Here is a 15,100-nt window from a genome sequence, read left to right as displayed (position 1 = left end):
TTCTGCTCCATGTTCCGTGCGCATTTTTCTTCATGTAATTTCAGGATCTCCCCGTGTAGACTCTCTACATGCTGGTTCTTGCATGACAGTCTCAGCGTAGTCCAATACTTGCATGGCAGGTCAGGGCTCCAAGAGGTGTGCACCAAAAAGTGTGACAGATGGAAAAAACAAACAAACACACAAACACATCTTATCATGAGGACCAGCTCTTGTCTTATCTTCTTATCTGACAATTTAGTGTAGAAGACTACACAAGAGTGTAAATATTGGAAGATATGGATCATTGTAGGGGCTGTTTGAATGTATATATAATATATATAAAATTTGATCTATCTGTTCATAAACATGAATATATATTCATGCATATGAATGTATATTCAAATATATATATATATATATATATATATATATATATATATATAATCTATCTATCTATCTAAAATCAGTTTTAAAAAGCCAAAGCCTGATTTTAAAAATAGAGTAAAGAATATGAACAGAAAAGCAACTCAGTAATGCCTAGAAATTTGAAGGGTCCCTACCCTTGGCAAAGCACTTACACTCCTGCATATCCACCTTGGAGAAACTCCATAACACTGGGGTTAAGGAAATGTGTGCAAAAGAGGTTCATGGCAGCATTGTCTGTCATAGTGGGAAAAAGAAATAAGTACATTACTTAACTGTTTCTAAGTCTGAAAATTGACCAAAAAATGACAGCTTTTAAAGTCATGTGATATGGCAGTTAAAATGAACACACTACATCTAAATATATCAACACTAAGGAATGTCAGAAAAACACATATGGAATAAAACAAGTTAGCTAATAGAGAATTAGTACAATGTTAATGCATTATTTAAGCTCTTTTAAACACAATGCTACATAATCGAAGAACCAAATACATACACCAAAATTTACAAATTTATGAAAATATTGCAATCTAATTTAGACTGCCTCCATGAGGACTTTTTTTTCTAAAGGCAAAGAAAATTACAAAACCAGAAGGAAGAAAGGGAGGGAGGGAGGAAAGGAAGGTGCAAAAGGAAAGAGTGAAAAAGCGTTCTAAGGAGTGCTTACATCATCCAAAGAGCATTCCCAGTTATTCTTGCCTGGCCAACAAAAGTTGGAGAAACCTATCTCCTCTCCCATCGAATTGCAAAACCAGTAAAAACAAACAAAAATCCCTGCTCTTTCTTAAGAGATGTTCCAGTCCCATGTCGCTAGTGAAAGCATAGCACTGTGACGCTACCTGGTGGATTCCTGAGGACAAAACCTCTATGACTCTTGTATGGCTGCTACCAGTCCTGCTGGGACTGATTCCTTAATGGAGACGCAGGAACTCTTCACGAGCAAGGGATGATACTTCTCTCCATGTGCTTATTATAACACTAATGTCAGTACCACAACATAGTCATTCCCCAAAGATAACTCCTGCAGGGTCAGGAAGCTCAGGTCATGAGGAACTTGGGTCTCAGGGGGTACTGCAGACCGAGGACTATAGCTTCATTTTGACCCCAGTCTTTGGTGAAGGCATTCCTTCTGTTCTCTTGTTGAATTCTCTTTCAGCAGTTTCATGACCTTTTCTTGGCACCTGGCTCTGACAGAGGCTATCAGCCATCTGACGTGCTTTAACAACTTTGAAACTATAACTCAACTGGCCAGCATTTCCATCGCCACCCTCCAGGAGGACCTTCTGCTCACGCGCAAAATATGTACATTAGCCCAACTCTTTCTGAATTATGCCCATCTCCACTAGATAGATAGATAGACAGATAGATATATATACATAGAGCCCCTGAGTCAGTTAAAATCTCCTGTTTCATAAACAAAAAGTACAATTAAGAGCAAATATATTCATAAAGTGAAGCACAAACCGAATCAGAAAGACAACACATAAATGTCCTTAAAAGCATAAATTCTTGTGGTGCCTGGGTGGCTCGGTGGGTTAAGCATACGACTCTTTTTTTTTTTTTAACATTTATTTATTTTTGAGACAGAGAGAGACAGAGCATGAACTGGGGGAGGGCCAGAGAGAGAGGGAGACACAGAATCTGAAGCAGGCTCCAGGCTCTGAGCTGTCAGCACAGAGCCTGATGCGGGGCTCGAACTCGCGGACCGTGAGATCGTGACCTGAGCGAAGTCGGACGCTCAACCGACTGAGCCACCCAGGCGCCCCTAAGCATACGACTCTTGATTTCAGCTCAGGTCATGATCTCATGGTTGTGAGATTGAGTCCCACTTCCGGCTCTGCGCTGACAGTGAGAAGCCTGCTTGGAATTCTCTATCTCCTTCTTTCTCTGCCCCTCCCCTATTCATGCTGTCTCTGTCTATCAAAATAAATAAATAAACTTTATATACATACACACACACACACACACACACACACATATGTATATGTGTATATATATAATGAATACATATAATGAATATATAATATGAATGTGTGTATATACATATATAAATATAAATATATTTACAAATTCTTAACATTAGCACTGTTGTGTGGGAGACATGGCTTAGTTAAAATATCATTGCTTTACATGGAAAATTATTGAATGATTATTGATGTGATTACTGCATGTGAAAACATAATTTTCAAATAATCCAATGACAGAAGCAAAACCATAAAGAACAAAGACACAGAAATATCAGAAGTTCGGGAGTATATACTAAAAAAGCACTCAGGGTTATTTGAGGGTGACTCATCACAAATTACAGAAAACAAGAAAACATGGGAAAAGCTTGTCAGAATCATTATAAACTTATGTTCATAAACAAAAAGAGTATTTGTTTTAGAAAATGTGGTGCAAGAGGGAGTCAATACATGTGAAAAAGTCACTAGGAAGGGAATTAGTATTCACTGTTGATTTTTAAACTTAGTAGTCTGTGAAATAGATAAAATAACACTGAATTATGATTTTATATATCATCTCTTTTTACATTTTAATAATAATTTTTAAAACATTTGGGATATATGATTCAGGTTAATGAGAAAACTGAAGTAGGTTACAATGCATGCTAAAAAAGATTTTATATTTATTAACTAATAAAACTTTTTCTGGATTATTATGTGAGCAGGCTCTGGGACCTGGGTTTTATTAAAAATATTTCAAATGGACTATTTCAATCGAACACCCTGTGCTGAAATTAGGTGATTTTTAAGTTCACCGGGCAAATTTGTATGTAATCGATTTGCACACTTCAGGCCTTTTAGCTAAGCCTACTTCTGTTAGGTCTATGCATGGGTCGACGTGTGAGGGCTTCCACATTTTCCAGTGAGTGCCTTTGTTTTTTACAGAACTGATAAACCCTTTGCCACTCTGCCAGTTCTGGCTGAAATTAGCCTCTGGGATCAAAAGTTATTAGTTGAAAAGGATAGGGCAGACTGACATAGTGATTTTATAATTCTATTGTCCTAGGAAAGTAGGCTAATGAGGGTTGACTGGTGCAAATAAAAATGATCATGAAATGCTCCAGGCACCACACCTCTATAAATAGTGAAGAGAAACAGCCTATAAAACCTCTCCTGCTGCCACTGATGCTGAGCTGATAAGGTGAACCCAGCCCAGGAAGAAAGGAGAATGAGATAATCCTCTCCCCCTGTTATCTGTCCTCTTAATCCCTTTGACACCGTGATGATCTTCACCACTTTTTTCAAAACAAAGGACAGTGCTCTATGCCCAAATCAGGTCCTCTTTCTGTTGTTCTCCTGAATAATTCAATAGATTCACTTACCTTGTTTATGAATATACGTGACTGTAAAAACAACTCCGAAATGAAGCTGCTTGAGTGACTCCCCTCTAGTGGAGGCAGTGTTGAAAGGTGCCGAGGGTGCAGACGATGTCCTCTGACAAGTAATTTTAAACTTATGTGAATGACACACATAAATTGGGCTTTGGCCCACCCAGACTCCTGAATGTGTAGCATACAACTACTCAGAGGTGTTTTTGTTCAAGTTCCCTGCCATCTTTGAATTGTATTAGCAAACTGAATATAGCTTGCAGAAACATATTTGCAGTACACTACATCTTTCCTGGGAAGACAAAGAGAATTCCAGTGGAAGAAAACAAAATGGTCAGAGGAAGTAAAGAGCTCACTTCCGTGGCTTTTTAGGACCTTCATCTATACTAGCGGGGGCAACACAAATCCATGGGGAATAATGGATGGTTGAATTGGGTAGTGTTGTGGAAATTGGTTCACTATTGAGAGAAAAAACAAAAGTAAATTCTCATTTAATATTACATGCAAAATTGGATTCGACACGAGTTACAGATTTAATATGCCTTAACATAAGATTTTTACACGTATAACTAAAATTATAAGATTAAAATGTAGGTAAAATATAAACATTTTATATCCAAGATACAAAAAATGTAGGAAAACATTAATTAGAAGTGTGAAAACACTTCAAAAGCACTAATAAAAAATCTTGATGAATTTAATTGTATGTGAAAATTCAGTGTTTGTGATCATTTTCTTGACAGGGGGCTCTCATCTGGGGTTCTCCAATTTTATGACATGTTTTAATGACTTTGGACCGCTAACACAACTGGTCAGCATCTCTGTCAAATCCCCCCTAGGAGGACCTATTTTTCGTATATAAACTATCCCCATTTCTCCCTAAAAGTTTAGTCATCACGTATGAACACATACATTCGGGGAATGAGATGTATACAACAGCCAGATTTAAAAGATAAAGATACATCGGGAGAAGAGATGTGAAATGTCTAAAGTCAATAAAAGACTAATGACTAGTAAAGACACAGCACATTCGCAAATCAACAGGCGGAATTTTTAAAAATGAAACTCAAAAGACGAGCCTAGATATGTTCAAATTTATTAAGAGTTACACAGATTAGGCAGATTACGCAGCGCTCAGGCTGGCCATAAATAGAAAGTTGCATCAAGTCAAGACTTCCTGGAGACATGCACGTGCAAATCCTCACACCCCATTAGTGGGATGTGTGCAGCCAAGACGAGGAAGCGGGGTTGGGGACATGCTGTCCAGCAGCGACTCTGCTTTGGCTTTATGCCCCAAACGAATCCCCCCACCACCCTCCCCCCCGCCCCCCACCAGTGTGTAAGGCGCATGCACGATGGTGCTCAATGAAGCGCTGTTCGTGGTGCTACAGAGCTGGAAACGACCCGGGTGTCCGTCTCCGGAGAAGTGGGTGGACGAGAGTAGTGCATGCACACTGTGCTGAGTGAAAGGATACCGGGCCGGATACATACATAACCCTATGTAGATCTAAAAACAGGGTCTCGTGTAAGATAATGATGATTAATATTAATAAATAGAATGATGTGGAACACAATACCGCTTAAGGATGTGGATTACGCATTGGAACAAAATAATACATATTTTTACAAGATCACATCCAACATCGGATGTCAGTATCTATAATGGTGTGGTGGCCTAGGAGGTAAGAAGGGAATGGTAATAAAGGAAAAAAAAAAAAAAAAAACCGAGATCAATCTGTTAAGTATTTGAGACAAGATCCTTGTCTAAAACAATGAAAACAATTTGATTAACTAAATCAAGTGCTTCCAGCCTTAACAACAAACACAAAAACAAAGAGGTATTGTCTCCATATTCCTGACCCTTTATGAGAATCTCTGACTGCGAAACTTTCACGGTTTTTCGCAGAATAGGTGACGAAATGATTGCCCATGTGGACAAATGCAAAGAATAATTTTTGCGGTGCTGTTTTCCATTTCAGCTGTGACGTGATCAGGTTCATTTTGATTTTCTCATTACTGCATTCCTCTGTGAAGCCCACCTTTCCCACTCTATTTATTATTTACTTGGAGAGTCTCTCTTTTCCTCTCTCTGTCTCTCTGTGTCTCTCTCTCTTCCTCCCTGCCTCTGCCTCCCTTCCTCCCTGCGCCTCCTTCCTTCTCTCTTCATCTTGGCCTCGACCACTGTAAAGAGAACAGAAGTAATAAACAAGTTCTGTTCTGTGGGTACAAAATTCTATGTCATTAGGGAAAGCAAATACTGAATCTGTTCAAAAGAGTCTGATTGCCAGGGCCTGCTGGTAAGAGCAGCCACAATGCACTTCACAGGCACAATAGCCAACTGCTTACAGTATAGTAAGCACCACTAAATGTTCTTTATAGTGGAAGGATTTGGCATTAACAAATCATTAAGCAGGCACATGTGTTAATTCTTACAGAGAATGAGAAATTATCTCCGGAAATCTGGCTCAAAATATAACTTTTTCACTTTGACCTTGGTTGAATCACGAATCAGAGGACTCAAGCCCTATTCACCATTCAAAATTTACGAGCTGTGCGAGTTTGAAAGACATTTTCACATTTCTGTGCTTTGTTTTGTCTTCTTTAAATAGGTATTTTATAACAACTGATTGCCTAAAGTAGGGGATTTGAACATGTGATCCCCGGATCCTTGAAACGAACTGAATGGACCAAAATGATTATATGGTCTACATTCAGTCCTCTTCTTACAGAGATGGATTAGCATTACACAATTGCAGACTTACAAAGAAACACATCTGAACTGCTACTGGAGGGTGTATTAAAAAAAATTCACTAGATCCAATTTTCTCAATAGGACAGAAATAAGGAGAGTCAACATCAGGAAGCTCAGTGTCGTTCCAAGATCTCACAGGTGCACAGTGCTGGAGCTGAGAATAGAAGCCAAGTCTTTTGATTCCCAGATGAATATTTCACTTCTGCACTTGACTCCATAATTATATGGTTGGTCAACTATGCTACCTGATCTGAGAAGCTCAGAAAAATTCTCCTCATCCGTAAAAACCCCAGCATTTGAGTAATAAAGTATTTGGTGGAAGAAAAATAGAGTACTGTTTCCGTAGGGAACCATTAAAGTACATGTTATCATCGTGGGCATATTTTGCTGGTGGGCACTAGCAGAAATTAGTTTATCAGTTTAGCAAAGAGATATCTTGGGTTTTACAGAAATGAATTGTCAGGTAGATACCTATCTGTGAGGGGCAGTATGGCATTAGCGGTCCTAGGGGACAACATTTGGAGGGTTGGGAATAGGATGACGTTGCTACAAACGCCTGAGATGATGGATCTCCTGGCCAAGACTAGTCTGGGATGAGGGGAAGGACAAAAGAACCGATATCAAAACAGAAATGTCAAGGAAAATAAGGTTCATCCAAAGTTTCAATTTAGCCAGTAGCTGGTGGCCCATTTGAGCTTTCTTTGCTCCGGGTTACCCTGTATAGAGTCAGCCCAATAATTAACTTAAATAACACTTTTGTGTAATATGAAATCGTGTGCAATGCATTTTGACATCTGTGTAGCAAGGAGCTCTTGAAGTCAAGAAGCCATATTCAAAAGGAAAAAATAAAAGCTTGTGTTACTGAATGCGCTTTCTTTGGCTGACTGCTGCCTCCAGAAGAGAAAATCCTTTAAACGTGTCCTGAAAACCACCTCTAATTCTAAATGTGTGTACAAGCAGTGTTCTTAATCTGTTAAGGCTTGCACACGTGCCTGCTCAAACACAAAAATCAAATGTCTATGGGGCGCCTGGGTGGCTCAGTTGGTTAGGTGTTAAGCGTCAGGACTCTTGGATTCTGCTTAGGTCATGATCTTACGGTTCAAGAGATCAGCCCGGTGTCTCAAGTTCTGTGCTGACAGGGTGGAGCCTGCTTGAGATTCTCCCTCTTCCTCTCTCTCTGTCTCTCTGTCTCTTCCTAAATAAATAAATAAATAAATATTTTTTTAAAAAACACAAAAAAGGATTTATGTAAATTGGTAATGTTTCAAAACATTTCTTGTTCCTTTGCATTGCTGCAAAAACAACTTTTGTGTCTTTATTCTATTTTTAAGACTTGGACTTCATTAGCGTTTTAAGCAAAGAAAACGATCGTTGGAGTTTTTGATATCTTACCTATTTCTGATAATGTTACCACAGCACGCTTGAATTCGCAATATCAGCTTTACATTCATGCAATGCAGATATGGTGAACAAAGACACCGCCGCCTCGTTTCTGATACTTTAGATAAAGTGCCAAGGATTTCACAGGCGATGTAAACGAAGGGAGCGCAGCTGTGTACACAGTCCTCCACACCGCTTTTGGCCAAAATTAAAACACACTTACTTAGCGGTTTATTAATTAGTTAAGTATAAATACACAATGTGGAACTCAAAGTGGGATTTAAAGAGACACAAATCCTACAGAAAGTTAAAAATCGGTGCCCTGCCAAAATGTAAACAGTCTAATCAAATTTAAACATTACCGACATTGCGCTGGCACACGAAGGAACAGAAGCTCAGGCGGGGTCTTCGCTCAGGGTCAAGTGCTGTAGGGCATCTCCCGTAAACTGGGTCTATTTTCCAGGACCTCAGAATTGCTCTGGAAAGCATAGCTCTCAGCTTTAATCAGGGCCACCGGGAGACTGCATAAAGTAAAGAGAAAATAGCCATCATCGTTTCTTTTCACAACTTAACAAACACAACATGGATTGAATTTTAGTTGCCACTAGTCCCCTGGGCTGGAAACCCTTGTGCACCGAAACTACCGCAACCATAAGCGAAGGAAAGTCCTGCCTTAATCTATTTACTAACGGGGGAAGTAGTCAAAAGCTGTTAATTCTGTTAATTCGCTACCTTGTCATTCTCAGGCAGTCAAGAAACTTGTAATTGTGCTATTCTTTTCCACAGGAGGCTGTGCTAGGAAAAATGTTCACTTTCATAGTCATAATATATGCAGTTTGCTTGAGAAAAATCAGAGAAAAAACATGGAGAATGATTGCAGAAAATCATTCACGTAATCAGGGACTACCTCTTCTGTGAATCTGTAAACTCCAGCCTATGTCTGTTGGAAGGAAAATGTTTGCAAGGCGCTTTCTTGGTTCCTTATCTTTTCCTCCATGCTACTGAATTGGTGTCCCCATTCAGAGACCACTCACGAAGATTGTTGAGTAATAGTATTTATAAGTGCAGCCAGCTTAGAAACCACTCAGCTTTTTCAAAACCTATGTCTGGGATGATTTGGTCTTTGTTTGTTTCTCCCCAAACAAACAAGCAAACGCTGCACAAAAACAAAACTCACAGACACAGTTTTAAAAGCGATTTGAAAAGAACAGGGATTTCATTTTAGTTGCCTTAACCCAAAGGGACACTCGATGTATAAGGTATGAGTGGGTAACAGCCTCAGTTTCCACTCTTCTGTTCTCTCTTGTTTTCCCTCCTTTCTCGTGAGGCTAAAAATATAAGCATGAATGTTCTGACGCATTTGCTGTTGAAGATGCTGACACTTCAACAGCAAAGAACTGGTCCTAACTGTTTTTGAATAGTGTGCTGGGTTAGGAGAGGATTTGCATCCAGAGCAAATTAATTCCGTCTTTTAAGGAAAAAAAAAACTGCTTTCTCATTTCAAAGGAACCGCAATAAAGTTTCACGGGTGTTTTAAGCAATACTGTAATTAAAGCTCCTTATTTGTGCTTCGCAGAAGCCCCTGCATTCGGTTAGTCTGCAGAACACGGCCAAATGTAGACAGCAATCCACTGTGCTCTGAGTGTTGGTTGCTCTGGTTTCTGTCAAAGTAATTAAATAAGGGATATTTGTGTCGGTCTACAGTGATACTAAGTACACTCAGCCACCTGGCTTTTGTTCTGGTACGCCATGAGCTCCATAAACTGGTGGATTAGTTAATTGTGTTCTTCCAGCAAGTGCTAAATGATGTACCGATTCTCACGAGCACTTCGGCACAAATACATGGCATTCAAATAGAGTTGGAGACGAGAGTCCTGACCCATACGTGCACGTCTACGGTGACAGTCCGAACCACAGAGCGCCACACCCTTCTCCTCTGAACTTAAGACTGTCTCCTCTTCTCTTAACTGACTAGCCTCCTTCTGCAGTTGTACAAATCAACTTTTTCTCCACACTATAGCTAGAGTAAGGACGAACCGGGAGCGGCGTAGATGATTGGGAGATCTATTTAGAAAGTAGAGTATGGGGGGGCCGGAAACTGAATATGAGGATGTCTGTGCAAAATACTGCTTGCGGAAAAGTTTTTAAACTGTGCAGAGAAGGTATAAACGTCATAGTATGGTATGGGAGATCATGACATGAGTGCAGAAACGTTCTGGAGAAACACACTGGCAGAAACCTAGACGCGTTGTCTGCTGGGATCTGATGTATTTGAACAGGAGCACCCGCAAAAGAAAGACTTGGAAATAGATTTGAATAGGAGTGGGGAGAGCCAACGAAAATAGAAGGAAGAAGCTGAAGAAGTCCCTAAGGTTTTTGAATGCATACATCAATGAAATAGTGAATGGCAGTGCTTGTGATATTGGGAGAACCCCAGGGCCAGACTGGATCCTGACACAAGGTCTTAAAGGGTCTTATAAAACTAATTAATTAATTAATTAATTAATTACATCATGACTCTCATACAAATACAAAATGAGCAGGTGTCAAACAGTGTATTGAACTCATTAATTAATGAGGGGACCCGTAAGATGTCAAGCCGGTTCAAATGAGTGCCCCAAAAAAGCAGACACATGTAGCAGTCATTAGGACTGCGGAAATGAGCCTGCTTAGTAGATGCATAGCATGCACCTTCTAAAGAAAAATCAATTGTGCTTGATAAGATGAAATTCATTTGCATGTCTAGCAACAAGAATAATTTGCATTTCTACCATGAATTCACATCTTACCAAATGGTAAAGCACAGGGACAATGAAAAGTATAGAGACACTTAAAGAATCAGAAAGATGTATTACCCAATACCTAATTTTCCCCTGAAGATAGCCAGTAGCCTTTTTTATCCTTTTTAAAGTATTTAATATTTTTCCACACAAAATTAACTTAGGACAACCACATGGAGATATCAAGTAACCACCTAGATGCGAGTCTACTTCCTTCTCATGTAGCGCCTCCTCGAGGATTGACTAAAACTTCTCTACAGAGAAGGTATAAACGGGACCCTCTTTTTAATTCTAATCTCAAACAATTGGTAAGCCACTTGCTACATTTTCATTAAAAGGGAACCACTTCTATGAGCTTTCTCCTTTAGAAAACAAAGACAAAATTATTCCTGATGAAAACAGAAAGAAAATATCACACCATCCTGCACCTTCATATTTTGCTTTTCCAGGCCCAACCAAAGCTTGTATCTGGTCCAACTATCTTTCAAAAGATGGAGCATGCGTCTTTCTGAATTGTTTACTCTGAAATGAAACAAAGCGAAAAAGTACTGTGGCGAGAAACATTCATCAATTGGAAAGGACTTGAGGTTCAGAAAAGGGACAACGCTGGATGAAAGATTTGAGAGATGGTTTGTAGTATTTGATTTGTGTTAGAGGCAATTCCCATTTAGATGGCCTCAAATACTGAACCCGGTATATATTTGTTCTTTATTTGTTTTAAAACCTATCCTTTGTTTTTTGGGTTTTTTTTTTTCTCTACTGTGGGCAGAAAGGAATGTATCGAGTAGATTAACTTTGGGGATGTGGGGTGCTAATTTTGCAACACACACGTTTTCTTGGAATAGAAGCAGTGTTGGAAACTACTCAGAGGGGTCAATACCACTTCCACACACTAGACTCTTAGACATCCTTATAGCTACCAAGTCATACTATCCTAAAGGGACCAAATTCAACATAGCATTGGCAACATAAAGACAAATTCTAGTGTCTTTCTTGGTACTGGAAAATATTTCCAAACTACTGAAGTGGTTTGGTCTTCACTGTCCCATTTTCAAATGGGAGAAAACACGCCTACTTCAGCTTAACACATTTTATCATTTCAAGTGGGTCATCATTTACACTGCGTTGGGATGCACCTGATTGAATAAATTAAAGACAGGTTAAGTACAGCGGCTTGCATTGATCAGTTCTCTCAGAGCAAGTGAGAGTCTGTTGATTTATGGCAGCTCTCTTGTTTCACTTTCCTTACCTCTTTTCTTTTCTTACTTTCTTGTTTCACTTTCTGATATAGATATAGATAAGTGTGGGTATAGGTATTGATATAGATACCAAGATACAGATATAGATACCAGACTTAACATCCATTTACCATTAAGTGACTAGATCAGCTTTGCAGATATTTTGGAGATATTTGGAGATACGTCTGGAGAAATAATATGGCTGTCTTTGATTTTTCTGTAGGTAGAAGTTTCTTTTTTTTTTTTCTTTTTTTAACGTTTTTTATTTATTTTTGAGACAGAGAGAGTCAGAGCATGAACGGGGCAGCGGCAGAGAGAGAGGGAGACACAGAATCGGAAGCAGGCTCCAGGCTCTGAGCCATCAGCCCAGAGCCCGACGCGGGGCTCGAACTCACGGACGGCAAGATGGTGACCTGAGCTGATGCCGGACGCTCAACCGACTGAGCCACCCAGGCGCCCCAGAAGTTTCATTTCTCAGATTAAATTGACACTAAGTTTTGGGCCACAATCTGACACGTGCCTCAGGATGGTGGTGACAACATTCTCCCGCCCAAATTGCAAGCTGTTCTTTTGATGTACACTTCTCCAAGTTTCTAAATGGATTCTCTATTTTCAATTAGCCCATCTAAAATTCCCAAAAGATTTATTTTACTTCTTCCATTCTTTTTGGAAGGCCGATGCTGTAAATTCGTGTTTTGGCCTAAATCTAGATACAAATGGCACATGTACGCACAATGTATTCTCTTTGCTCATTTGAGGGAACTGCCACTCTGGCTAGCCACACCTGTACATTCGTACCTGGATACGCCCCCTAGAGGTTGTCAGTTAAGCACACCTATAAAAGTGCAGTGGTTGTGAGGAGGAGTTTTTTGTTTTGGGGGTTTTTTTCCTTATGAGATTTCTTTATCTGGCAGACATAAAACCAATTAAAGATACAGTGTCTTCATGTCCTAAACTAAGCTTTTGTTATATGAGAGGGGTAAAATACAATAGGAGGTTATTTATTTGTTTATCTTCTAAGATGAAAACATCGACACATAAATTAGAGTTCACAAGGCATAAAGAGTTAGAAAGCCATGGGATGAACACACCCAAGTTTGGGTAAACAAGATTAGGTAAACAGGACAAAGGCCCCCGTATAGGACAAAGGCATAGGAATAGGGAAGCTCAGGATGAAAGCATCCAAGATTAGGTAAACAAGATTAGGTATTCAGGGCAGAAGAGCCCCCAACTTAGTACAATAGCAGAAAGCTGCTTTCACAGGAAGGAAGGACCAAAATAGGTAAACAGGTAAACAGGGCTGTCTACTGCAGCAGGGCGAAGTTGCCCAAAACGGAGCTAATTAGCAAAAGTAAGGTGCCTTGTTGATTCTGAGGTAGCATGCTCTGTCTCGTCCCCTAGGCCAGTAGGTAAACAGAGGTGGCGCCTCATGCCTGCCTTAAACAACCATCTGCCCTGCTCCAGGATTTTGTTTTGTATTGACCCAAACCCCTAACACCGCATATCTTCAAAACCCCTTTTCCCCCACGCCCATGAGTTAATGTTCACGGTTTCATTGTCTCTTTGTGCATGTCCATCACGCTTGCAAGCCTTATGATCCTAATAAAAACAGAGCAAGGACCCTTACTCAGGGCACTCATGCCCTCCCAGACATTAACCTCTCTTGCATTTCAATCCTGCATCCACTCTCTTGCTAGACAAGAGAGAATTCCAGACCCAGAGTCTACAACAGTTTTGTCATCCGTTAAGAGTTTTTCACTTTCTTCTATATGTGTGTATACATAGAAATATTTTTGCCATTTCTAACTCCTATCTCCTTTCTCTCCATTACACCTAAAGTACATTTTTGTAGTTCTGAGAGGCATTCCAAAGACACAAGATATATTTTGACTAAGAGAGAGTCTGATATTAGAAGAGTCCTGACCTGGGGATGCCTGACTGGCTCAGTTGGTTAAGCCTCTGACTTCCACTCTCAGGTCATGATCTCACAGTCTGTGCGTTTGAGCCCTAGGTTGGGCTCTGTGCTGACAGCTCAGAGCTTGGAGCCTGCTTCAGATTCTGTGTCTCCCTCTCTCTCTCTCTCTCTGTCCCTCCCCACTCATGCTCTGTCTCTCCCTCTCTCCAAAATAATAAATAAACATTTAAAGAGAAGGAGTGTTGACCTGTTGTGGCTACCCCACAGAGGTGAATGGAGAACCTGCCACCCCAGTTGTTTTGGCTTGTTGAGGCAGATCATGCCACAAATGCATGAAGATTTATTATACGTATGAGGAAGCTTTCTGAGGAGACAAGGACTGGCTTCTAAGCAGGTCAGAGAATGTCTTAGCCATGAGGAGATAAACTTTAGTGTGTGTGTGTGTGTGCGCGTGGTTAGGCATTGGTATTGAGGTGAGGATTCCCATGTGCGGACTAGGACTTATGAAGTTTGAAATTCCTACTATTGCCAAAAGGGGGAGGTCCTGGGCTTTCTGATTGGCTTGTCCAGAAGTGGGGCAAGACGACTGGAGACAGAAGTGGAGATTGAAAGCCATTGACTGAAAGATCCAAAAGGAAAGTTAGATTCTTTATTATGTATGCCAACTTTCTACGATACTGGTCAAATATATGATAACTCACCTCTGAAACCAAGGATCATCTACATTAAAACAAGCAAAGAAACTATTTTGACAATTTAATTCTAATGGGAACTTTGAGTTATTCTCAAAAACCTAGTAAAGTCTTTAAAAATGTTTTATATATACCAGCCCTTGTTCTTAAGGTCAAAGTATGTCATGCTTCTAGAATTAAACATTATATAAAGGGATGCATGGCTGGGTCAGTCAGTAAAGTGTGCAACTCTTGATCTTGGGGTCGTGAGTTCAAGCCCCATGTAGAGCTTACTTAAAAATAATAATAATAAAAGATTGAATATTATATGAATTCTCATTTGTGGACAATGCAAGAAGGTGTGAGAGGATGCAACCTCACAATAAATTCAACTTAAAAACTTCTGATTTGAGTATGCCAATTTAAGTATATTACTCCTCAAATATAAGTATCAGCCAGATGTAATAGAAATAATACTACATTTAGAATAGATTTTAAAACTTTGTTGCATGCGTAACAGGTGAGTGAAACTGAGGAAGATCGTTTCCATTCCCCTGATTGTGAAAAAGTTACTGTCAATTCAGTTATAACAGGACATATGTGTTCCTAAAAATCACTGCGCTATACA

Source organism: Acinonyx jubatus, chromosome C1 (assembly GCF_027475565.1).
Source record: "Acinonyx jubatus isolate Ajub_Pintada_27869175 chromosome C1, VMU_Ajub_asm_v1.0, whole genome shotgun sequence".
Lineage (NCBI taxonomy): Eukaryota > Metazoa > Chordata > Mammalia > Carnivora > Felidae > Acinonyx > Acinonyx jubatus.
This window is presented reverse-complemented; position numbering follows the sequence as displayed.